The sequence below is a fragment of the Eleutherodactylus coqui genome, chromosome 13 (assembly GCF_035609145.1).
Source record: "Eleutherodactylus coqui strain aEleCoq1 chromosome 13, aEleCoq1.hap1, whole genome shotgun sequence".
Taxonomy (NCBI): domain Eukaryota; kingdom Metazoa; phylum Chordata; class Amphibia; order Anura; family Eleutherodactylidae; genus Eleutherodactylus; species Eleutherodactylus coqui.
This window is the reverse complement of record NC_089849.1, coordinates 96,577,932-96,585,431: the sequence shown is the minus strand read 5'-3', so window position 1 is coordinate 96,585,431 and position 7,500 is coordinate 96,577,932. Positions and strand designations below refer to the sequence as shown.

At 49.5% G+C, this 7,500-nt stretch overlaps 2 long non-coding RNA genes across 2 annotated transcripts in view; one reads left to right on the top strand and one right to left on the bottom strand.

The window, feature by feature from the left end:
- Window positions 1-315, top strand: part of LOC136588277 (uncharacterized) — a 2,874-nt gene extending 2,559 nt beyond the window's left edge. Inside the window, exon 3 of the long non-coding RNA XR_010787562.1 lies at window positions 24-315. This is a non-coding gene — a long non-coding RNA (uncharacterized lncRNA). The remainder of the gene's footprint in view (window positions 1-23) is intronic.
- A 1,498-nt stretch (window positions 316-1,813) lies between these two features.
- Window positions 1,814-7,500, bottom strand: part of LOC136587964 (uncharacterized) — a 9,744-nt gene continuing 4,057 nt past the window's right edge. Inside the window, exon 3 of the long non-coding RNA XR_010787524.1 lies at window positions 1,814-2,116. This is a non-coding gene — a long non-coding RNA (uncharacterized lncRNA). The remainder of the gene's footprint in view (window positions 2,117-7,500) is intronic.

Here is a 7,500-nt window from a genome sequence, read left to right as displayed (position 1 = left end):
TGATTTTTCGTCATTTCCTGCAGATCTGACGTCCTTGAGAATGGGAAGGCTGGCAGACAGTGAAGAGACCCTCGACGTTCAGCAATCTTGAAACCCTTCGTTTTATGGACTGCTTTTTGCCTGTGACTCACCTTTTTTTATAAACTTTTTATTTCAAAGAATTATGACGGAGGATCCAGAAAAAATGCGCAATCTTTTACTACGATGGAGTAAACAGAAAAGACCCGCAAACACAGCGGCCTTTTGTTTATCAGGGAATGACACTTGGTGTAAAATCCACATTTTTAATAAATAATAAAATGTGATTTGAATTTGTTTTTTTGTTTTACCTTATTTATGTTTTCAGACTCCTGATTTCCCACACTGTAAGGCTGGCTGCACATGGCTGTGACGGGCTCCGCCATGGAATTCCGTGGCGGAGCCTGTCACGGCGGCCCCCAGAGACCCCAATACTTACCTCCGGATCCCGAGTCCCACGTCCCGCATCAGACTCGGCGCGCATGCGCAATAGAGCGCGTGACATGCCGCAGCGGCATGTGATGCGCCGGCTGCGTCATATGACGCGGTAGGCGTAGAGGCGGTTTCAGGCTATCTTCCACTGTGCTACAGCGGAAGATAGCGTGAATGGACGGCTTCCATAGACTGCAATGGAAGCCGTCCACGCGTATACCCGCGGCAAATAGAGCATGCCGCGGGTGAGGACGGGTGATTTTACGGTGCGGAATTCCGCGGTGAAATTCTGCACCGTAAGCATTGAGCTATTAGGTTTAATAGAACCTAATAGCTGCGGGCAACATAGCGGATGTCAGTCTGTGGGAAGGAGCCCTTAAGGCCTCATGCCCGCTAGCAAAATGGAATTGCGGTTTCCGCAGTGGATTTGCCCATAGGGAATCATTGGCCATCCGCGGTCCATTAAACTGATTTTTGCACCCGCGGATGGAATTTTAATAGAATTGCGTTTTTCATGCGTGGGAGAAAAAAACGCGGCATGCTCCATTTTACCGCGGATTGGCCACATTGCTATCACATTGATAGCAATGTGTGCGGATATCTGCATGCAAAAATAATACAATTGAAAGCCGATTCCGCGCGGATTGTATTTTTCTAGTGGACATGAGGCCTATGGCCGCCTGCAGACGGCCGGGTTGGATCCGGCTGCGAGAATTCTCGCAGCGGGACCCGACCCGAGCGCCTGCAGAGAGCAGTGCGGAACTTGCACGCTCCCGCAGCTCCGATTCATGTGCCAGCAGCCGGCGCATGCGCAGAGTCGGCAGCCGGAGAGTGACGTTTCTGTACGGGGCTCTGCGAGCCCCGCACAGAATTAGAGCATGCCGCGGTTTGTTTTCTGCGCGTGATTCCTGAAAAATTGTGGGGTCAAAATCCTCCTGACCCCCTCAGTGAATACGTTAAGGTGTGTAGTTTATAAAATGGGGTCATTTGTGGGGGTACCTATCATTCTGACACTCATGAGCCTTTCCAATCTTGGCTTGGTGCCGGAAAACACAGTGTTCCTCAAAACACTGAAAAGTAATGTTAAATTTGTACGTCTCCTAAATGAAAAAAAAAGGTTTTCAAAACGTGCTTCCAGAATAAAGTAGAGAGATGGAAATATATATCTTAGCACATATTAGAGATATAACATTTAAAAATGTGAAAAAAGTACAGTTTATTGAAATTTTTGCCAATATTTGCCATTTCAATAAATATACACAAGTTCTAACAGTCTATTTTTACCACCTAAATGAATAACAAGAAGGGGATGAAAAAACAATGTCAGAATCACTTGGATATGCAAAGCCTTTACAGAGTTATGACATGTTAAGTGACACATGGGAGATTTCTAAAAGTTCGCTCCAGCACAAACAGACTTTGCCACTAAGGGGTTAAATAGCTTGGTGTACAAACTTTGAAGCCACTGTAATGAGGGACAGTGAGCAGCAACACATGCAGCCCGACAATAATCTTCATCGTATTCCTCCATCAGGTCCCGTTTATGTATTTCCATAGCATGTGATGGGCCATTACCAGCTTGTAAGCGTCCTTCTGAGCCAACATCTCAGACCTCAGGCTCTATGCTGCGTCAACTCTGTATTCAGGCAAAAAGGTATCAGCTGACCTGTAAAGAAGAAAAAAAATGAACCCTGCAATTGGCTTAATTCCGGAGGTTTGCATACAGACATCTTATTTGGACAGTTGGTATGTGTTTGCGAAGGTTTGTTCACTTAGTGCTAATTCGGCACCTGTACGTTTGCTAGAAAAATAATAAAAGCAATTAGTGGATCCAAAAATACAAAAAAAAAAATACTCAGATCTATTTTCTGGCCTATAATAAGAACTTTTAATACAGCAAATTCTTGTCTAAAGTCGGCGGTCATTTTATACACCGGGTATCATGTCACCCGGCAGGTGCTGCGGCAGCCGGATACTTCCTGACCGCGTCAGTGAGGTCTCGCGGTGACGCAACCAGGAAGTGTCCGGCTGCTGCCTGCAGCTGCTGGCGAGTATGGCCGGCTGTGTGAGATACATACACACACACACACACACACACACACACACACACATATATATGTATGTATGTGTGTATATATGTATGTATATATGTATATATGTATATATGTATGTGTATATATATATATATATATATATATATATATGTATATATTATATATATGTATATATATATATGATTATATATATGTGTGTATATATATATATATATATATATGATTATATATATATATGTGTATATATATATATATATATATATATATATGATTATATATATATATATATATATAGGTGTATATATATATATATATATAGGTGTATATATATATATGTGTGTATATTAGAGATGAGCGAACGTACTCATCCGAGCTTGATATTCGTGCGAATATTAGGGTGTTCGGGATGCTCGTTACTCGTAACGAGCACCACGCGGTGTTCCGGTTACTTTCAGTTTCCTCTCTGAGACGTTAGCGCGCTTTTCTGGCCAATTGAAAGACAGGGAAGGCATTACAACTTCCCCCTGTGACGTTCAAGCCCTATACCACCCCCCTGCTGTGAGTGGCTGGGGCGATCAGATGTCACCCGAGTATAAAAGTCGGCCCCTCCCGTGGCTCGCCACACATGCCTTGTGAGTTAGCTGAGGGACAGTGGTATCGTGCTGGAGCTGCTGTAGGGAGAGCGTTAGGAGTTAGTGTAGGCTTCAAGAACCCCAACGGTCCTTCTCAGGGCCACATCTAATAGTGTGCAGTACTGTGTTAGCACTGTATTTTTTTTTTTTTTTCAAAATTGGATCTGCAGAGCATTGTGCCCTGCAATAGGGACAGAAGTGGTGGTTAGGCAGGGAGAGTGTTAGCAGTGAGTGTAGGCTTCAAGAACCCCAACGGTCCTTTCTAGGGCCACATCTATCCGTGTGCAGTACTGTCCAGGCTGCTGTTAGCAGTGTTGCATTTTTTTTTCTTTTCTCAAAACCGGCTGTGCAGACCATTGCACCCAGCATTAATACTACAGGGATAGAATTGTGTAGGCAGGGCCAGAAGACATACATTATTCATTGAATAGACGCAGTGTGGCTTGTCCTTTGAAAAACAAGGGAAAAAATTGTATTTCGCCTGCCTCTGACAGTCCTCAGGGCTCTGGGTACGTGTGTGCTGCGTGCAGAACGTTAAAAAAAATCAGACGCAGCCAGCTACGTTCTACTGCAGGCTTGCGCCAATTTTTTTCCTGCATGGGAAATCCCTGATCTGCTGGAGCCAATAACTTTGCATCACTGCAGTTCTCTGACACATTTGCAGGGCCACAACACAGTTATTAAACTTAGTAGTATTCATTGAATACACGCAGTGTGGCTTGTCCTTTGAAAAACAAGGGAAAAAATTGTATTTCGCCTGCCTCTGACAGTCCTCAGGGCTCTGGGTACGTGTGTGCTGCGTGCAGAACGTTAAAAAAAATCAGACGCAGCCAGCTACGTTTTACTGCAGGCTTGCGCCAATTTTTTTCCTGCATGGGAAATCCCTGATCTGCTGGAGCCAATAACTTTGCATCACTGCAGTTCTCTGACACATTTGCAGGGCCACAACACAGTTATTAAACTTAGTAGTATTCATTGAATACACGCAGTGTGGCTTGTCCTTTGAAAAACAAGGGAAAAAATTGTATTTTGGCTGCAGGCTTGCGCCACTTTCTTTCCTGCCTGAGAAATCAAATCACTGGTAATACACCATGCTGAGGGGTAGGGGTAGGCCTATAGAACGTGGACGCGGGCGAGGACGCGGAGGCCCAAGTCAGGGTGTGGGCACAGGCCGAGCCAGTGTGGTGGCCAGGGGTAGAGGCAGGGCCAGACCGAATAATCCACCAACTGTTTCCCAAAGCGCCCCCTCGCGCCATGCCACCCTGCACAGGTCAAGGTGCTCTACGGTGTGGCAGTTTTTCACAGAGACGCCTGACGACCGACGAACAGTGGTGTGCAACCTTTGTCGCGCCAAGATCAGCTGGGGAGGCACCACCGACAGCATGCGCAGGCATATGATGGCCAAGCACCCCACAAGGTGGGACGATGCCCGTTCACCGCCTCCGGTTTGCACCACTGCCTCTCCCCCTGTGCCCCAACCTGCCACTGAGATCCAACCCCCCTCTGAGGACACAGGCACTACCGTCTCCTGGCCTGCACCCACACCCTCACCTCCGCTGTCCTCGGCCCCTTCCAGCAATGTCTCTCAGCGTAGCGTCCAGACGTCGCTAGCGCCACAGTTTGAGCGCAAGCGCAAGTACGACGCCACGCACCCGCACGCTCAATCGTTAAACGTGCACATTGCAAAATTGATCAGCCTAGAGATGCTGCCGTATAGGCTTGTGGAAACGGAGGCTTTCAAAAGCATGATGGCGGCGGCGGCCCCGCGCTACTCAGTTCCCAGTCGCCACTACTTTTCCCGATGTGCCGTCCCAGGCCTGCACGACCACGTCTCCCGCAACATTGTACGCTCCCTCACCAACGCAGTTACTGCCAAGGTCCACTTAACAACAGACACGTGGACAAGCACAGGCGGGCAGGGCCACTATATCTCCCTGACGGCACATTGGGTGAATTTAGTGGAGGCTGGGACAGAGTCAGAGCCTGGGACCGCTCACGTCCTACCCACCCCCAGAATTGCGGGCCACAGCTCGGTGGTGGTATCTGCGGCGGTGTATGCTTCCTCCACTAAAGCACCTTCCTCCTCCTCCTCCTCCAACGCAACCTCTGTCTTGCAATCAAGATGTGTCAGCAGCACGTCGCCAGCAGTCGGTGTAACGCGGCGTGGCAGCACAGCGTTGGGCAAGCGTCAGCAGGCCGTGCTGAAACTACTCAGCTTAGGAGAGAAGAGGCACACGGCCCACGAACTGCTGCAGGGTCTGACAGAGCAGACCGACCGCTGGCTTGCGCCGCTGAGCCTCCAACCGGGCATGGTCGTGTGTGACAACGGCCGTAAGCTGGTGGCGGCTCTGCAGCTCGGCAGCCTCACGCACGTGCCATGCCTGGCCCATGTGTTTAATTTGGTGGTTCAGCGCTTTCTGAAAAGCTACCCCCACTTGTCATACCTGCTCGGAAAGGTGCGCCAGCTCTGCGCACATTTCCGCAAATCCCACACGCACGCTGCCACCCTGCAGACACTGCAACATCGGTTTAGTCTGCCAGTGCACCGACTGCTGTGCGACGTGCCCACACAGTGGAACTCTACGCTCCACATGTTGGCCAGACTCTATGAGCAGCGTAGAGCTATAGTGGAATACCAACTCCAACTTGCGCGGCGCAGTGTGAGTCAGCCTCCTCAATTATTTACAGAAGAGTGGCCCTGGTTGGCAGCCATCTGCCAGGTCCTTGGTAAATTTGAGGAGTCTACCCAGGTGGTGAGCGGCGATGCTGCAATCATTAGCGTCACCATTCCTCTGCTATGCATCTTGAGAAGTTCCCTGCAAAGCATAAAGGCAGACGCTTTGCGCTCGGAAACAGAGCCGGGGGAAGACAGTATGTCGCTGGATAGTCAGAGCACCCTCCTGTCTATATCTCAGCACGTTCAGGAGGAGGAGGAGGAGCATGAGGAGGATGAGGAGGAGGGGGAAGAGACAGCTTGGCCCACTGCTGACGGTACCCATGCTGCTTGCCTGTCATCCTTTCAGCGTGTATGGGCTGAGGAGGAGGAAGAGGAGGAGGAGGAGGAGGATCCTGAAAGTGATCTTCCTAGTGAAGACAGCCATGTGTTGCGTACAGGTACCCTGGCACACATGGCTGACTTCATGTTAGGATGCCTTTCTCGTGACCCTTGCGTTACACGCATTCTGGCCACTACGGATTACTGGGTGTACACACTGCTCGACCCACGGTATAAGGAGAGCCTTTGCACTCTCATTCCCGAAGAGGAAAGGGGTTCGAGAATGATGCAATACCACAGGGCGCTGGTGGACAAACTGATGGTAAACTTCCCATCCGACAGCGCTAGTGGCAGAAGGCGCAGTTCCGAGGGCCAGGTAGCAGGGGAGGCGCAGAGATCATGCAGCATGTACAGCGCAGGCAGGGGAACATTCTCCAAGGCCTTTGCCAGCTTTATGGCTCCCCAGCAAGACTGTGTCACCGCTCCCCAGTCACGGCTGAGTCGGCGGGAGCACTGTAAAAGGATGGTGAGGGAGTACGTAGCCGATCGCACGACCGTCCTCCGTGACGCCTCTGCCCCCTACAACTACTGGGTGTCGAAGCTGGACACGTGGCCTGAACTCGCGCTGTATGCCCTGGAGGTGCTTGTCCTGCGGCTAGCGTCTTGTCAGAGAGTGTGTTTAGTGTGGCTGGGGGAATCATCACAGATAAGCGTACCCACCTGTCAACCGACAGTGCCGACAGGCTTACACTCATCAAGATGAACAAAGCCTGGATTTCCCCAGACTTCTCTTCTGCACCAGCGGACAGCAGCGATACCTAAACAATACGTAGGCTGCACCCGCGGATGGAAGCATCGTTCTCTCTCACCCTCCAAAACGGGGACATTTCTGCTTCATCAATCTGTGTATAATATTCCTCCTCCTCCTCCTGCTCCTCCTCCTGAAACCTCACGTAATCACGCCGAACGGGCAATTTTTCTTAGGGCCACAAGGCTCAGTCATATAATTTTTCTAAACAATTTTTATAAGTTTCAATGCTCTTAAAAGCGTTGAAACTTTAACTTGAACCAATTTTTCGTTAAACTGGGCTGCCTCCAGGCCTAGTTACCACTTAAGCCACATTAACCAAAGCGATTAATAGGTTTCACCTGCCCTCTTGGTTGGGCATGGGCAATTTTTCTGAGGTACATTAGTACTGTTGGTACACCAATTTTTGTGGGCCCTCGCCTACAGTGTAATCCAATTAATTTTTTGCCCACCTGCATTACAGCTGACGTTACATCAGCTGTGTTGGGCACTGCAATGGGATATATTTATGTACCGCCGGTGGGTTCCAGGGAGCCACCCATGCCGTGGGTCCACACGGAG